At 49.5% G+C, this 17,562-nt stretch overlaps 1 protein-coding gene and 1 pseudogene across 2 annotated transcripts in view; one reads left to right on the top strand and one right to left on the bottom strand.

Annotated features, from left to right (window-relative positions):
- CD82 (CD82 molecule) overlaps positions 1-2,227 on the bottom strand; it is a 52,098-nt gene extending 49,871 nt beyond the window's left edge. For both annotated transcript variants that reach the window (XM_070427839.1, XM_070427838.1), the window contains exon 1: positions 2,117-2,227. The gene's annotated coding sequence lies outside the window, so the exon portion shown is untranslated. The remainder of the gene's footprint in view (positions 1-2,116) is intronic.
- Positions 2,228-11,735: 9,508 nt separating this feature from the next.
- LOC139017874 (small ribosomal subunit protein uS15-like) lies at positions 11,736-12,439 on the top strand (annotated as a pseudogene).
- The last annotated feature ends 5,123 nt before the right edge of the window (positions 12,440-17,562 follow it).

The following is a 17,562-nucleotide window of genomic DNA, read 5'->3' as shown; positions in this document are numbered from 1 at the left end:
CAGAAGCACTGGTATCCTTGTCTAAGTTCCTCCCCAGACTGTAAGCAACTAAGGATGGGATCAGTGTGTCACAGTTGGTCATTCATCATGTGGAGAAGAGAGTGGAGCATAGGACTTTCCAGTCAATGTTTACTAAGCATCTCCCCCCACAGGCACCACCTACTGACCGCTCCCTCCCCACCAAACCACATCCAATCTGATGTCACCCAAATGCTCGGAGAGGGGAGTCTGTAGCCCCAAGTTGATTCAAGCCGAATCCGGACTTGGGAGCCCAGGTAGAAAGTCCTGCTCAAGTCTCACCAACTCTAAGAAGTGCCCTCATTTCCTGCCCTGCTTTCTTCAATGTCTCACCGCTAAGCACCACATCCACCCCATACTTTCGCTCTCTCTCTCTCTCTCTCTCTCTCCCTCTCGCTCTTCTCATTTAGTGCAGCCTTCAATCAGACTTTGCCCCATTCATCGTATTTCCCAGCTGGTTCTAAAGTGTAGGGCTCATCTCCCCAAGAGATGCTGGGAGCCGGCATACAGCATTCCCAATTTCCTCCGGTGCCCATCTCTGATCAAACAGATAACAGGTGCCCACACTGCCCATACCTCCACCCAAGCCCACTGTGCAGTAGAAGAGCTGGACTCCAGCCACCAGAGCAGTACAGACCCATGAAATCTCATCTGGCCTGGAGCCCTGGGTCTGAGTTACCCTCTCCACAAGGACCATGGTGGGGTTGGGGAGTCCTCACTGTCAGCAGCTCAAAGTGAGGGCAGAGACCAGGTCTGGCTAGTTCACCTCTGAAACAACACCTAATATATAATAGGTGCTCAGAACACATTTTTGTGTTTATTTAACTGGACACCCACCAACCTCAAGCAATATTACAGAAAACTCAGCCACTCAATCCTGAAATGAACAAAGTGATGCTGGTGGCAGGTGGCAATTTCTGGCTCACACAGGGTCAGAAGGGGATGCAGCCAATCTCTGACCCTCCAAAGCCTAGCTCATTCCCAGGCAGGAAGCCAGTCCACCACCTGCCCATCCACATCAGAGCAGCTGGCATGTAGTGAGGCCTCACTGAGTGCCTGGCGCCTTGCTAAGCACTGTATTCACACGATTCCATTAAGTCCTCACCACTACCATTGGGTGCTGTCATTACCCCCATTTTACAGATGAGGAACCTGAAGCTCACAGGGGAGTGGAATCCAAGTCAGTTTGGTCCCAAAGCCCAAGCCCCTGACCACTGATTTAGGCTGTCCAACTACCATGGCCCTGGCACAGGGGACCCGCAAGCACCAAGGACAGAAACCTCCATTACCAGGAACTAACCTAACCCCGGGGCATGCAGCCAGAACCCCAGGCCCTGGGCTTGATCTGGGTCCAAAGTTTGGTCGGGTTTCCCCTTATCTTTCCCATTCACTGGATGAGAACTTGTCCCCTGCTTTTTGCCCTGGGCCCCCCAGGCCAACTCACCTGGAAAAAAGCCCTTGGAGGTGGACAAAAGCCCCCTTGAGTTTCTGGCTCAAAGTCATACTGGGCTCTAGGAGTTGGGAGTGGGGGGGGTGAGGGGTTGGGGAGGGGAGGGGAGACTGAAAGTTCCCTGACTTGGGCTCTGCTCCCTCTGGGCTTATGGGTTCAAGCCCCATCTGAGTAACTAGTGTGGCCTTTGAAGCAATTGGCTTCACACTCCCGGAGAGGTTGCTTTGCTCTGTGCCACCCGGCAGGCAGAAAACTGCGGTCTGAGCAACGCGATTTGAATGTCTGTTGCTGAACTGCACTTGGCTCTCACCTGCCAGCCCTCACCTTCCGGGGTTGTAGTGAGAAAGGGCAACGGGACCATGAAGTTCAGCTGGTTCAACCTCCTTTTTACTGGAACCCGAGAGGTCTAGAGCCCAGGGGAGGGATGTGCCGAAGGACACACAGCTGGTGCATGGCGGAGCTGAGAACTGGTTCAGGATTCCGGAACTTAAGCTCCTTCTCACTCACCAGCTGCCTTCGTGGCCCGACCTGTCACTTGTTCCGAGAAAGCTGCCCAAGCGCGCTCTGAAAGTGGTGGCGAAAACTAACTTTGCTACCGGCCAGCACCCCCCGGCCCCCCGGCTCCCCTGCCCCCCTGCCCCTTCTTACCTGCTGGTTCTGCTTTTTGTTCGGCGCAGCAAGCCTGGGGTCGCGCGATCGCAATCCTGTCAGCGTCCGACTGTGCAGAGCAGGGCTCACCCACTCCCCGCGGAGAAAGCAGAAGCCTCGGCCAAGCCCCGCCCCCGCCGAGGACACGCCCCGGACACGCCCCCTGCCTTCCCCGACGCCAGTTCGCCGGCCCCGCCCCCGGGCGCTGCTGGATTGCAGCCCGGCTGCAAGCCAGATCAGGCCCCGCCCACACGGCCTCGCGGACTCCGAACTGGCCAGCCCCGCCCTGGGCCCTGCTGGGGGTGGGGCCCCGCCCCTTTCCCCGCCCCTTTCCCCGCCCCTTTCCCCCGACTCGCTGCGGCCGCCCAAACTACACCGCTAGCCCCGCCCCCAGACGCAGATGCTTAGGCCGGCCCCCGGGTCCCCCCCCCCCGGGCCCGCCCCCGCAGCTCGGTCCTCTGTGCCCCTCCAGCTTCCAGGCCCGGGATGCAGCCTGAGTCCTCGCCTGGCGGGACTCCGCGCTCGAGCCCTGCAGGGCGGGAAGCCCCACTCACAGAGCTACCTAACCGGCCTGTCCCTCCTCGCCTTCCCCGTCCTACCCTGGACCCCGTCCCCTAGGATGAGGCCACGCCCCAGGCACGCCCCCCCCCCCCTTCCTCCGCGCCTACCTAATTCTGTCCGGCCCTGCCAACCCAAACCCTGGCCGGCGGGCGAGCCTCCGGCCCCCACCCTGGCATCCCAGGGCGGGTGCATCCGGGTGCGACCGGTGAACCGTGTGGAAGCGGTTTGCGTTCCAAGCCCGAACCTCTATCAGGAGGCGGCTTGGGCCCAAGCACTGTTTGAAAATACTAACAGCTACCACTGATTGAACTCTCGCCAGGGGCCGGGCTCTATGCCAAGCGCTGTAAAAACTACTGACTCTTGAATTTGCACAACTCTATGCAGATATTGCGCCCATTTTACCCAAGAGCAACCTGAAGCCAAGGGAAGGGAAGTCGTGGAGATGTGAGAGGGATCCAGCCCCAAGCCCTGAATCACAGGCTTGATGCTGTCCCAGCTTGCCTGGACCGGCTGGCCCCTGGGGTAGTGGCCTGCCCAACAGGCTGACTGAGGTGAGGGAGGAGGCGTGGGTTGATTCGGGGGGGAGGTGGTAAGAGGGTTTATGGGCCAGAACCCTCAGAAGGTGACTTTCTCCTTAGAGAAGAAATGGCCCAGAATTACGATGGGCTGCCAAAGAGCTCCAGATGGCTGTGGTGCCCCCACCTGCATTCCAGCCCTCTGCATTCTCAGACCCCTGTGACCAGCCTCAGGAAGGTTACCCGCAGGTTACTGACCAGGGCCACTTACTTGCGCAGTTGACAAAGCTATTTTATTCCCATTATCTCATTGGAATCTCCTGAGGACGTCATTCTGCATGGGTGGAGTAGGAAACTGGATCACAGCCAGCATGGTCCTTCCCAGAGAATGGCCCTTGCACCCACCGCAGCAGCACCTGGGAACTTGCTGGGTATGGGTGTTCTGGGGCCCTATGCCAGCCCTACTGAATGAGGAATTCTGGGGGAGGAGCCTCACAATTTGTTTTAACAAGGTCTTGAGGTGATTTTGAATCCCACTCAGGTTTGAGAAGACGTTAGGATGGTTGGACAATCATACAGACCAGTCAGCCTCCTCGGAACCTTGTGGGCCAGGGCAGGTCCAAACCTGTGGAGAATTTTTCTGAGTTTATATGAGCCAAAACTGACGACAATTCCGGGGAAGCAAGATCTTAAATGCTTCGGAGGACAGTTTAGCAGTTTCCATTATGCACTTGAAATCACGTGGGAAGTAAGAAAGGTTACACGGAGGTGAGATGAGAGCAAGGTGGGGATTGGATTACAGGGTAGTTGACAAGCTTATGTGCCCTCTTGAAGGTGATTGAGTATTTCAAAGATGTGTTAATTTAGATCAGGGGTGGGCAAACTTTTTGACTCGAGGGCCACAATGGGTTCTTAAACTGGACAAACTGGACCGGAGGGCCGGAACAAAAGCATGGATGGAGTGTTTGTGTGAACTAATATAAATTCAAAGTAAACATCATTACATAAAAAGTTACGCTCTTTTTTTTTTTTTTTTTTTTTTTTTAGTTTTATTCATTTCAAACGGGCCTCGGGCCATAGTTTGCCCACGGCTGATTTAGATGCACAAGAATGATGGACAGGGCTTGCTTGCTTCAAGCAAATATAAATCTTTTACTAAAAAAGGCATATGCCTGGCAGGTGACTACCCACCATGACCTGCCAGTTAGGAACTTATGATCAGACCACCCTGTGAGGTTACTTTCCATAGAGCCCCCTTTTCATCCACAGTACTTCACTTTTCTGTGATAAGCCCTTCAACGGGTAATAATACCAATGTTGAGAGTGTCCATTGAGGATCAACTCTGACAGTGTTCACGAAGCCTTAGCCCATACTTGGACACTGTACATGCCCAACAAATGTTCTTTTCCCAGTAAAAAGTCTTCTTCCTAGAATCTCCATACTAAATTGCTCTTCCCACGGAAGGACACCATCTACCCTGCAAGAGGCCAAGAGCCTGACGAGCTCCCAGATGACGTCGATGCTGCTGGTTCAGGGACATACTGTGAGAACCACTGTGCTATTCTGTCTTGGGCTGGGTTTCCAGCCCAGCCATGCAAAATGGGCATAAAATGCTCTCCTCTTCTACTGTGCTCCGTGTCCCCTCCCCTCCAACTGGGTGTGTTTGTGATGGTGATTGGCCGTTGGCAAAACAGCTGGATCCCATTGGCCCCTCCCTCCTCCATACAGACATCTGATCACATTAGTCCCATCTGCTACCCATTCCTGCCTCTGTCACTCCAGATTAGAGATGGGAGCAGCTGTGGCAACATGAAGGGCAGTGTACAGGCAGCTTCTGGAATTTCTGCCATATTCCTGCCACCTGCCCCCACTGGGGCACTGGGCCTATTCCCTAACATGAACTACCCTAATGCGTTAATAGTGCAAATTAATGCCCATATACCTTATATATGAACCTTTAACAGACTGGAAAAGAAAACATGTTTATTCTCCTGTCTTGAGAAATACTCTTTACTAGAGGTCTGGTGCATGGATTTGTGCACCAGTGGGGTCCCTCTGCCTGGCCTGTGGTGGAATCAGGCTGAAACTGGCTCTCTGACATCCCCCCAGGGGCTCCAGATTGTGAGGAGGCGCAGGCCAGGCCGAGGGACCCCACCGATGCATGATCGGGGCTGGGGAGGAATGGTGGGAGGGCTCCAGGGCGTGTCCAGCCCATCTTGCCCAGACCCCAGCAGCAAGCTAACCTACTGGTCAGAGCATTTGCCCCCAGGTGGTCAGTGTGCGTCATAGCGACTGGTCAAACAAACGGTTGGACACTTAGCACATTAGGCTTCTATTATATAGGATAAAGACCAAGAAGGCCATGTTCAAATTTAGAATTCTAGGACTCTTAGAATTCTATGCAAGAACATGACAGTGTGGGGTGGGTCAGCCCTAACCCCAGCTCTCAGCCCACCCATCTTGATTCTCCTCCTAGCTCCATGTCTGTCCCATGTTACAAGTGGCCTAGGACCCAGGCATATAAACACCCAACCCACGTGACCAAACTGTCCACATGCCTTGCCTATCGTTTCTACTTGCTCAACTTTCTAGAAGTGCACACAGGGCCACATTGTACCCTCAGAAGGGTGGTCCTGGGGAAAGTGCTTGTGTAAGCCCTAAAACTGGTGTTGGATCCTCTAGACCAGTGATGGCGAACCTTTGGAGCTCGGCGTGTCAGCATTTTGAAAAACCCTAACTTAACTCTGGTGCCGTGTCACATATAGAAATTTTTTGATATTTGCAACCATAGTAAAACAAAGATTTATATTTTTGATATTTATTTTATATATTTAAATGCCATTTAACAAAGAAAAATCAACCAAAAAAATGAGTTTGGGTGTCACCTCTGACACGTGTGTCATAGGTTCGCCATCACTGCTCTAGGGAGAGATTTCCAGGGTTTTATATGCCTAAAGCGTGATTGAGGAGAGGGGTGGGGTGGGGTGCCGACTCTGAGTGGACACAGGTCTATGGGTGGCACTGTCCTTGTCTCCCCAGTGCCTCACATAATGCTCACACACATTGGAAGCTTAAGAGACAGTCACTGAGTCGATGTGTGTCTGGGTTCTTTAGTGACATCAAATTGGGTTGGTTGTCCCAGCATTTCCTCTTTCCAGCAGGAGTCCTGCTTTGTCACGGCTCACCTGGGCATTTTGCTGGCAGAGAACAGCATGCCCTCTCGTGAGAGGCTACTTGCACCTCTTGTGAAATTCTCCAGTCCACCCGGAAGTGAAGCTAGGAGTTCTGGGGGTGGGAAAAGGGGCAAGAAGAACCACTCTAGAAGCCTTGAGAGAAGGTATCAAATGACCAACCTGGAGGCAGGGGAGATGGTAGGATGGCAAGACCTCAGAAGGATATGTCCATGGGGTTCCCAGCTTCTCAGAGAATCCCCCACACCAAGTGTGGCACAGGAGCTGCCGAGCAGGTGACTTGAAGGTTCTTGTGGGCAAGAACATGGGTGTCAGGGTCTCCTTGGCTCCTGCGGGGAGAGAGGAAGGGAGGCAGGAAGAGCGCTGCATCTGTTTCCTATTGCTCGGTAACAAACCACCCAATCATTTAGCCCATAAATCTGCAATTTAGGGTGATTTGGTGGGAAGGGCTTATCTCTGCTCTGTGCAATGTCAGCCGGTTCAGCCGGAGCTTGGGAACCCGTTTCTAAGATGGCTAGCAAGTTGGTGCTGAGCCAGAGCTGTGGACCAAGGCCTCAGTTCCTCTCCATGAGGCCTCTCTGCATGCGACGTGGGCTTCCTCATTGCAAGACAGCTGGGTTTCAAGAGCACGCAGAGAACAAGGTAGAAGCGAGTAGCATTTTCTGACCTAGACTTGAATCATGTAGCATTGCTTCTTCCGTATTCTATTTGTGGAGGCAGTCACCAAGGCCCACCCAGTTCAAGGAGAGAGAACATACTGTGCTCCCTCTCTTGATGGGGGTGATGTGGCAAAGTTTAAGACGACCTTGCAGGATGGATGCTATTGTCGCACATTTTCTTGCTGGCCGGGGCCTCAGTCAAGAAAATACACCCTCCCCCACGTAGGTTGTTAGGATGACTGGAGTAGAAATTCCTCTGATGGGAACTGAGAGTCCGAAGTAAGCTGATTCCACTTCTGGGGATTTATCTGAAAGAACCCAAAACACTAATTCAAAAGACTGGTATGCACCACTATGTTCATTGCAGCATTATTGACAATACCAAGATGTGGAAGCAGCCCAAGGGCCCACTGATGGATGAGTGGATAGAAAAGGTTGTGGTACATATGAATTAAGCTGGTTTAAAGAAGCGAAGTAGACAATATTTCTCACATAACCATTTGTGCATGAATGAATAAGTCCCACAGCGGACAATGAGTCTTCAGTACGTGGGTTATTTAGGATCTTCCTTCTTCAGAGTCCTCAGAGTAGAGTTAGAACCTCCTCTCCCTCAACCTGCACTGTTTCCTTTAAGTTATAAGTTTATTCATTTATTTTAAGTTATCAATTTTAATAGCACTCATTTGGTCCTTATAACAATGACCCTATGAGGCTGTGAATTTCCAAGATGTGGAAATAGAGGCACTGAGAAGGCTGTATGGGTCTGTTTCCCCACCTGTAAGCTGCAGGCAATGCACACACATTTGCTACGTTAGGGCTCTAAGACAGAGTAGTTTGTTGTTTCCAAGTCATTACTTTCACCAACAGAATAGAGTGGAAAAAAGAAACGTAACTCGCCATACTCTTCTCTCCAAAGTGGGTATTTATCGCCCTCTGGTGTCCACAGCATTCAGTGCAGCCAACCAAGAGAAGCCTAGAGACCAGGGAGAGAAGGAATGCTGGAGGGAGGGGGAAGGTCCCCACCCGGTTCTGGTGGCAGGAGGGCCAGGTGAAGGTAGACATGAAAATAGGTCTCCTTAGCAGGTTCCAACTGCAGATTCTTCACCCAAGGAAACTTGGAGTATGGGATTCACAAGCCAATGCTAGCCAGCCGACAGTCCCCCTGGTGGCTGGAGACCTCAAGGCCCCAGTGACGCTTATTTAACAACGGTGATGAAATAATATTAAGTCTAGTCGGCATTATAAGCATAGAAAGTGTAAACTAGTGGTTAATGCAGAAAAATGTACTAAAAGGCATTTGCAAAGCCCCCTGAGCTATTGGGAGGTGAAGGCAGGGAGGAAGGTTGGAGTTGGCTGGAGAGAGGATCAAGCTCAGTTTGCAAGAATAAGGTCTCAAATTACTGCAGAACTGGCCTAACAAGACGATTGTCTTCACCCTCCTCCACCTGACACCCACTTTCCTCAGGAACCCCTGACAGACCACCACCAGGAGGTCACCTCTGCCACACCAGCAAAACACGGAGCTCCTGGCAGAGCTGTTCCCTCCAATGCAAGCCTTGTACAGAGCGTCTGCCTGGAGAAGCCTAGGCCACTTGCCTGAAGGGCTGGCTGCCAGGAGGCTGGGAGCTGGATTTCCCATGTCCACTGTGGGTGGTAGAACTTGTAATGTAGGAATTTCGTCAAATCTGGAAAGACTATTTAAAAGATGCAAGGCAGCTTGAATATGACAGATGTCCACTACAGCTCCTACTGCTGGAGGGCATGGTACATGCGTGCTGGGCGCTGTCTCATCTAATCCTCACACTGACCCCTTGTGGTGGGAACAATTACCATCCCCATTTTTTTTTTTTAAAGAAGGTTTATTTTTTTAAAAGATATTTTATTGATTTTTTACAGAGAGGAAGGGAGAGGGATAGAGAGTTAGAAACATTGATGAGAGAGAAACATCGATCAGCTGCCTCCTGCACACTCCCTATTGGGGATGTGCCCGCAACCAAGGTACATGCCCCTGACTGGAATCGAACCTGGGACCCTTGAGTCCACAGGCCGATGCTCCATCCACTGAGCCAAACCGGTTAGGGCTACCATCCCCATTTTATGGAGTGGGAAACTAAGGCTCAGTGAGTTTATAAATAATTTGAATAAGATATTATGGCTGGTAAGTGGCAAAGCTTGGAGCAAGCCAGGACTGTCTGACTCAACACCCAATAAATATGCTCTACTGTCTCCCCCAAAATGCCTCCCTTTTCAGGACTCATGTCCCATTTACTGAGAATGAGCCATAGAGTCTAGGATAAGGGCCTAGAAGGGCCTTCAGAGGTCATCTATTTTAACTACTTCTCCAGTGCTACCATTTAGCCCTGTATTAGTCAGTTTTTGTGAGGTTATGCTGCAGTAACAAAGAACCCTGACAATCTCATTGACTTAGAACAAAGATTTATTTCTCATTTATGTTAAATGACCACTAAAGATTGCTATGAGTCAGATGGGCGTCTGCTCCTTCCTTATGTCTTTCTTATTCCTAGATTCAAGATGAAAAATTGGCCCCTATTTGGGATATGCTTTTCTTATGGGAGAAGGAAAAAGAATGGCCAAGCCCCATGATGATTCTCAAAGCTTCTGGTCAGCTGTGGCATCTGTCCCTTTTGCCCACATTTCTATTGGTTAAGGCAAGTCACAGAGCTGAGCTCCACATCAGTGGACAGAGAAGTGTCCTCTCTCATGTTAATCAATCACATGACAATGGGCAGGACTATCTAATGTTCTTATAGGGAGGGGGAGTGGATCAATGGGAACCAAAGGACATTCTACCACCAGCCTCTCTAGCACTGATAGCTACATTCCAGGTGGCAGAATTACCACCTATGCCAGTTACAAAACAACATAATGCAAGAAATCATGCTTAATACTCTCATTTGACTAGAATTCATTCCTTCATCCCACAATTATTTGTTGAGTGTCTTTGGTGTACTGGGCAATATTCTTACACTGAGGAGACAGCTGTAAGCAAAACAGTCAAGGGCCCTGCCCTCTTGAAGCTTCTTATCTTCCAGTGAAGGACAGACAAACCTGTATAATAAAAGACTAATATGCAAATTGACCCAACAACCACAATGACCAATTGCTATGATGCACACTGACCACCAGGGGTCAGACACTCAACGCAGGAGCTGCCCCCTGGTGGTCAGTGCGCTCCCACAGAGGGAACGCCGCTCAGCTAGAAGCTGGGCTCACGGCTGGTGAGTGCAGTGCAGAGCCTCTCCCGTCTCTGTGGCAGTACTAAAGACCCCTTGGGGGATGTCTGACTGCCAGCTTGCGGGGAGCGGGCCTAAGCTGGCAGTCAGACATCCCCTGAGGGGTCCCGGACTGCGAGAGGGCTCAGGCTGGGCTGAGAGAATCTCCCCCCCGCCCCTCCCAGTGCACAAATGTTGTACACCGGGCCTTTAGTAATAATATATAACATGGTGGGTTAGGCAGTAAGTGGATTGGAAGTGTGAAGCAGAGTAAAAGGTAGGGAGTTTCTGCAAGAGGAAAGCTGTTTCATATAACAGGTCAGGGAAGCCTGAGAAGATGACATGTGAGCAGAGACCTGAAGGAAGTGAGGGAGAGACCTTGAGGCTACCTGAGCAAAGGGCATCCCAGGCAGAGGGGTTGCATGTGCAAAGGCCCTGAGGCTGAGCTAGGTTGGAACAGGTTGCACGCAGGGAAAGTAATAGGAAATGAGGCCAGAGAGGTGTCACAGGCCCAATGATGGAGGGTCTGACCGGCTTGGGCTTGAGTCAGAGGGAAGGATTTGAGCAGGGAAACGGGATGATCTGACTGTGTTTCAACAGGTTCCTCAGGCTGCCGCTTGAGAACAGGCCTTGGAGAGGCAAGCCTAGAGGAAGGGAGACCAGGGAGGAGGCCGCTGCACTAGTCCAAAGTGGTTCATGAGCATCCAGGGCACATCTCCCGATTGTGACCATTGTCAGCAACCACAATGAGAGGAAACTGGAAAACATCCCCAACAACTGCACACAGGAGCCAGGACGCAAAGAGAGAGGGAAGTCGTGCCCATAAAAAGCCCAGCGGAGGAAAGCTCCCACCAGTGAGCATGAAACGGAGTCCCGGGCCTTAGGCCGCCGGTGCGATGCTGGAAACATGGAAGCAATCTGGCTCCGTGCGCTTCCCAGGAAGCGCGATGTCCATGTACATCTTCACATGGCGGTGGACGCGCCTGGAGGCCAGCGGGGGATCCCAGGGGGAGGGCCTGCGGGCTCCAGGCCCTCTTCCCGCAGCGCTGCTCCTAACTGGTCTGTTTCTAACGGAACCACATTTCTTCTGAAGAAAGGGTACATACCGTGACTTTAACAACCTTTACCCCAAATTCACTCCAAGGGACAAAAACCCTGCTCCGATGATTGTGCAGAGGAATGGCCGCAGCACGTCCATGCTGTGGGGGGACCCGGTGTCCCTGCGCCTCAGCGGCTCTCCCCGGAGATCCATGCCCATCCTCTAGGCTGCGTAATGGGCCATGCGCCCCCTCCCTGGCCTCCCTCGCATTATTCATTGGAAATGCTTTCCACAAAAGAGGAAAAGCCTGTGGAGAACGAAGGTGAGCCAAGAGACCCAGAAAACGGAATCTGTGAATAGAAACGTTTGGCAATGAAAGACATGAATGGAGCTCGTTTCTGGAGCCTGTCTGCTGCCAGCATGGGGCGCGGGCATGCTCCCGGGAAGGGTCTGTCCCAGGGGGCCCTGCCTCCCCGCTGCAGCGCCCCCACCTGGCTGAAGTGGACACCTGATGAGGAGAAGGAGCAGGCCTACAAGCTGGCCAAGAAGGGTCTGACTCCCTCACAAACTACTGTGACCCCAGGAGACCCACATGGCATCGAGCAAGGACGCTTTGTAACACGCAATGAGATCTTGAGAATTCTTAAGTCCAAAGGACCTGCGCCCGATCGTCCTGAGGATCTCTACCAGTTAATTAAGAAAGCGGCCCTAGCCGGTTTGGCTCAGTGGATAGAGCGTGGCTTACAGATTGAAGGGTCCCAGGTTCGATTCTGGTCAAGGGCACATGCGGTGGTTGCGGGCTCAATCCCCAGTGTGGGGTGTGCAGGAGGCAGCCGATCAATGACTCCCTCTCATCATTGATGTTTCTATCTCTCTGTCTCTCTCCCTTCCTCTCTGAAATCAATAAAAATATATTTGAGAGGGGAAAAAAAAGGCAGTTGCTGTTCGAAAGCATCTTGAGAGGAACAGAAAGGATAAGAATGCTAATTCCATTGCATTGTGATCGAGAGCTATATTATTCACCAGTTGTATTTACCAGTTGGCTCAATATTTTAAGACCAAACGAGTCCTCCCCCCTCATTGGAAATATGAGTCCATCCACAGCCTCTGTCTTGGTTGCATAAAATGTCTATGTACTCAAGCAATAAAGTCATTGTTTAACTAGAAAAAAAGAAAAAAATGTATGGATAAAGCTGTTCACTGCGCCACACATGTGCCTCCATCTATGGCGCCGCGCGCGCGCGCACACACACACACACACACACATATTTTTATGAATAAAAAGGTAGAGGACATTTATAAATGTGCCGTTGGTTCTGGAATGCATTACCACATTTCCTGAGCATGACATGTTTTTTAAAAAGCTAGAGAAATGGTTGAGTGGTGGACTGACAACCTTCACCCACCACACAGTGTGTGCCCAGCAGACAAACAGGCACACCAATGAGTCCATTCGGGGTTGAGTAATTAGGCAATTGGTGTTTCAGCCACTTTATGTTTAAATAATAATTGGGGACGTGGTTGGGAATTTGGGGTGGGTTAGGAATGCATTATGTTTGCCACGTAGACACAGAAGAATGTAGTCCCTCGTTATGCAAAATTCACTGTGTACATGGGTTAGATTTTTAGGCTAAGACATGCTTCTATATATAAAATTAAAGACCTGGTCATAGTGATATCTGATATTAACGAGTCCTTCCCAGGCCCTGAGACTGTGCTAAACCTTTAACATGCTGTAATTTATTTGATACTTGAAATAGGCCTGAGGTTCAATATGTTTGTTATGATTAATGCTAGTTTAAAAGTGAGGAAAAAGAAGAAAGAGGCTGAGTTACTGCCCCAAGGTCACAATTCCTGGCTTGGGTAGGCAGACACTTGTTTTCAATATTGTCCTTATGGTGGACATATACGTTTTCATGTACATGTGTATGTGTGTTCTAAATTTCACCACAAATAAAAGTAAAAGGAGGCAGCGGGAATCATTCCTAACTCATTCTAGGAGGCCAGCATTGCTGTGCTACCAAAACCAAAGACATTGCAAAAAAGAAAAGGAAGCTACAGGCCAAGAGCCTTCATGAACCTAGATGTAAAAATCCTTAATAAAATATTTGCAAATCAAATCCAACAATGTGTAAAAAGAATTATGCACTGTGACCAAGTGGGATTTATCCTAGGTCTGTAAGTCTGTTTCAACATTCAAAAGTCAATTAATGTAATCCATCACATTAATAAGCTGAAAAAAGAAAAATCACATGACCATATCAACAGATGCAGAAAAGCAATAGACAGAAAAAGTATCCACCAGCCTGGATTCCTGAGGAAGAAGAACCAACACTCATGCATGACAAAAACTCTCAGTAAACTAGGAATAGAGGGGAAATTCCCCAACCTCATAAAGCATATCTACCAAACATACACTCTCACACACACACGTGCACGCACATGCACTCACACACAAACTACAGCAAACATTGTACTTAATGGTAAGAAATTGGAAACTTTCTTACTAAGGTACAAGGTAAGGATGTCCCCTCTCACCACTCCTTTTCAACACCACATTGGAAGTCCTCGCAAATGCAGTAAGACAAGAAAAGGAAATAAAATGTATGCAGATTGATAAGAAATAAAACTGTCTTTGTTCATAGATGACGTGATCATTTATGTAGAAAATTAGGAGTAATAATGAAAATACCTCCTAGTACTGTTAGGTAATGATAAATTGTAGGATACAAGATTAATATACAAAAGTCAGTTGCTTTTCTATATACCAGCAATGAACAAGTGGAATTTGAAATTAAAAACACAATACCATTTCCAATAGCATCCCCCAAAATGAAATATGTAGTTATAAATCTAAAAAACATGTATAAAATCTATATTAGAAAAACTACAAAACCCTGATTAATGAAGTTAAAGAAGAACTACATAAATGGATGTTGTTAATAGTGACACTGATGGTGGTAGCAGTGATAATGGTGGCAGTGAAGATGATGATAATAAGGCAATGGGTATGGTAGTGGTCGTATGAGGATGGTGATAGTAGATTGTAACAGTAATGGTGAGAATTGTGATGTGTTGTGGTGACATTGATGACATCAGTGGTGACATTGATGATAGCGGCTGATAATGGTGATTGCAATGATTGTTACAAAATATAACAATATTGTATTCTGCAAGGTTCTTGAGGGAAATGCCTCTTCTATGCTGGAAGTTTCTTTAGGGAAAGGATCACATTTAGTTCTGTGTTTATAACACCTTAGACCAAGCATGTCAAACTCGCGGCCCACGGGCCACATGCCTCGTTTATTTGGCCCGTGTTAGCCTTTGAGTTTGATATGCTTGTCTTAGACTGTGCCTGGCACATAGTAGGCCTTCAATAAATATTCACAGAGAGGAAGGAAGTGAGGCAGTGAATATGCCCTGGCACCTTCCAGGAAAACGCCCATAACATTTAACAGGATGCCATGCTCATACGTTTCCACAAGGTGTCGCACTTGTCCCTAAAAGTGGGCACTTCCAGGCCTGCACACTGCGCCAAGCGTATGGAGGGGCAGGTGATAGCTGAGGATGCTGCTGACCCAGCGGATGGGGCAGGGGTGGGCTGGGGCTGCGTTCAGCAGGAGGCACTGGGAGAGGCGTGCAAAGCCTCACCATAGCAGACCTCATGGGCAGTGGAGTCTTAAGGTGTGGGTTCTAGATCCAGCCCTCTGGGCCTCAGTTTCCTCATCTGCCAAGTGGGGGCCATAATGCTATGACAGGACCCTACCTGACAGTTGAAAAGGGTTTGATTTGCTTTCTCGTTTCTCTGTTTGTTTCTAAGTTGACCTTTCCCCTGCATTTGCTGGAGAAGGCCAGGGCATTTGCAGACCTCCCCCCCTCACCGATTCTGCCTCTCTGAGTGGAACTGAAATGAAAAATTCACCAGCCTGGGATTCATCCCTAACAGAGATAGTAATAGTTGTTGATAACAAGAGGGTTGTTTGGAATATTAAATGAGATAATATGTACAAACACCTTATACATATGCTATTGTTAAATCATTTTATTATTTTTCCCCCAGGGGCTCCGAGTGAGAGAGATCACAATTTCTCTTCTCAGCATTCAAGGCTCTTCAGTCTGGCCCTAGGACCTGTGCCTAACCTCTCCCCTTCCACACCACTTCACCAAACTCTCCCTTCCAGGTACCTGCTCCTTCGATCCTCCCACAAACACCCACCTTTGCCGCTGCTGCTGTTCCTCCCTGGCCCTGCCTCCATGCAAATCAAGAGTCCACTCCTTCCCTCTCCTCTGCTTGTCCGGTTTCTGCTCAGCCATCACCATCTGCTCCAGGCCTCCCGGGTCATGGGGACCTTCTCCGCCTACTCGCTGACCCCTTTCCCAGCTCACTTGCCAAAGAAAGGAGTTCTCACTACGTGTAAAAGCTCGCATGTGGTGAGAACTAACAATGACCTAGGCCCGATCCCAAGCACTTTTTGCATGTTAGTTGATGTAATCTGCCCAGCAACACTGTGAGGTGGGGGCTACTACGGGCCCCATCTGACAGATGAGGAAACGGAAGCACAGAGAGAGTAAGCAGCATGTCCAGGTTGCATAGTTCTATGTAGCCGAGACAGGCTTCAGCCCCGGCCAGGCCAGCTTGAGTCTGGGCTTTTCAGAGGTGCTGGTTGCTGTGGACAGGGGCCCCGTTAGGCCTGCCTCAGTCCCACTTACTGGTTAGCACCACCAGGCACAGCAGAATATAGACTCCAGGCCAGACCGTGCACTGTACAACCCCAGTAGGCACTGTTCACATGGCATGCAGCATGAGGGCTGCCCCCTGGAGCCGAACCGCCCATTGGTCCCACAGGCAGCCCAGCCTGACCCCAGGTCTGGCTTCTCCTGTCCTCGCTGGAATTCTGCCACCTTGTGGACATAACAGGAATTACCTGTGCTCTGCATAGCAGGCAGGCTATTTACTAATAGTTACCTCCAGCTCAGCCACCAGACCATCTCAGTTGAGCAATTGGGGCTGCCGCCCTGATTCTACTGTGCCTTCCGGTTTTTTCTCAGCCAGTATCAGAGTCATCTGTTGAAGAAGATCCCATCCTGTTACAACCTGCTGAACACTTTGTCCAGGTTCACCCTGCACACTCTGTCCCCTGTTCTTCTCTATCCCTGTCACTTCCTCCTCTTCCCTACTCACCATGTTCCTGCTGCACTGGCCTTCTATCTATTGCTCACATGCACCAGATGTGCTCCTGCCCCAGGACCCTTGCACTGGCTGTTCATGCTGCCTGGAGCACCTTTTCCTTGAGAATGTCATCCAGGTGCCAGCTCAAATGCCTCTTCTCAAGGAAGCATCTATAACAGTGATGGCGAACCTATGACACGCGTGTCAGAGGTGACACGCGAACTCATTTTGTTGGTTGATTTTTCTTTGTTAAATGGCATTTAAATATATAAAATAAATATCAAAAATATAAGTCTTTGTTTTACTATGGTTGCAAATATCAAAAAATTTCTATATGTGACACGGCACCATAGTTAAGTTAGGGTTGTTCAAAATGCTGACATGCCGAGCTCAAAAGGTTCGCCATCACTGATCTATAAGGGCCCTAAGGTAGCCCTGCCCCTCCTCCAGTCTCATACCACAGTGTCTTTTCCTTACAGCTCTTGTCATCTAAACCATCCTGCCCTGTGTCTTATGTCTCACCCCCCACCAGTGTGTGCACCTTGTGAATACAGGATTGTGAACCTAGAATATGTCCTGGCCCTCAGTAACCGCTCAAGAAATATATGTTGCTTGATTGTAAGGATACATGAATGAATGAACCCACCAATGGCATTTTTCTCTAAATTGGAGTACAGTAGGTCCTCGGGTTATGTTGGAGATCCGTTCCTATGGCGCGACATAACGCGATTTTTGCCGTAAGTCGGAACCCTCCTACATAAGCACCTACGTCACTCACATGGAACACATACACAGCAGTCATGAAATGAAACAGTAAAAAAAAAATTTAAAAGAAAGATAACAATTCCTGACCTTTACTTGTGGTAAATAAATAATAAAAAAATTAAAGCATATATGTACATAAGTCGAAATGACAGAACTTTTTTTTTTTAATAAATAAACTAGAGGCCCGATGTATGAAATTCGTGCAAGGGGCTCGGCCCTTGCAGCCCCGGCTTTGTGCAAAAGGTCGTCCAGAAGATCGTTTGGCTGTCTGGTCTAATTAGCATATTATGCTTTTATTATTATAAATGAGAC

Source organism: Myotis yumanensis, unplaced genomic scaffold (genome assembly GCF_028538775.1).
Source record: "Myotis yumanensis isolate MYYU_CA2020_CCGP unplaced genomic scaffold, mMyoYum1.0.hap1 SCAF_10, whole genome shotgun sequence".
Taxonomy (NCBI): Eukaryota; Metazoa; Chordata; class Mammalia; order Chiroptera; family Vespertilionidae; genus Myotis; species Myotis yumanensis.
The sequence above is the reverse complement of the archived record's forward strand: the minus strand, read 5'-3'. Positions and strand labels throughout refer to the sequence as shown.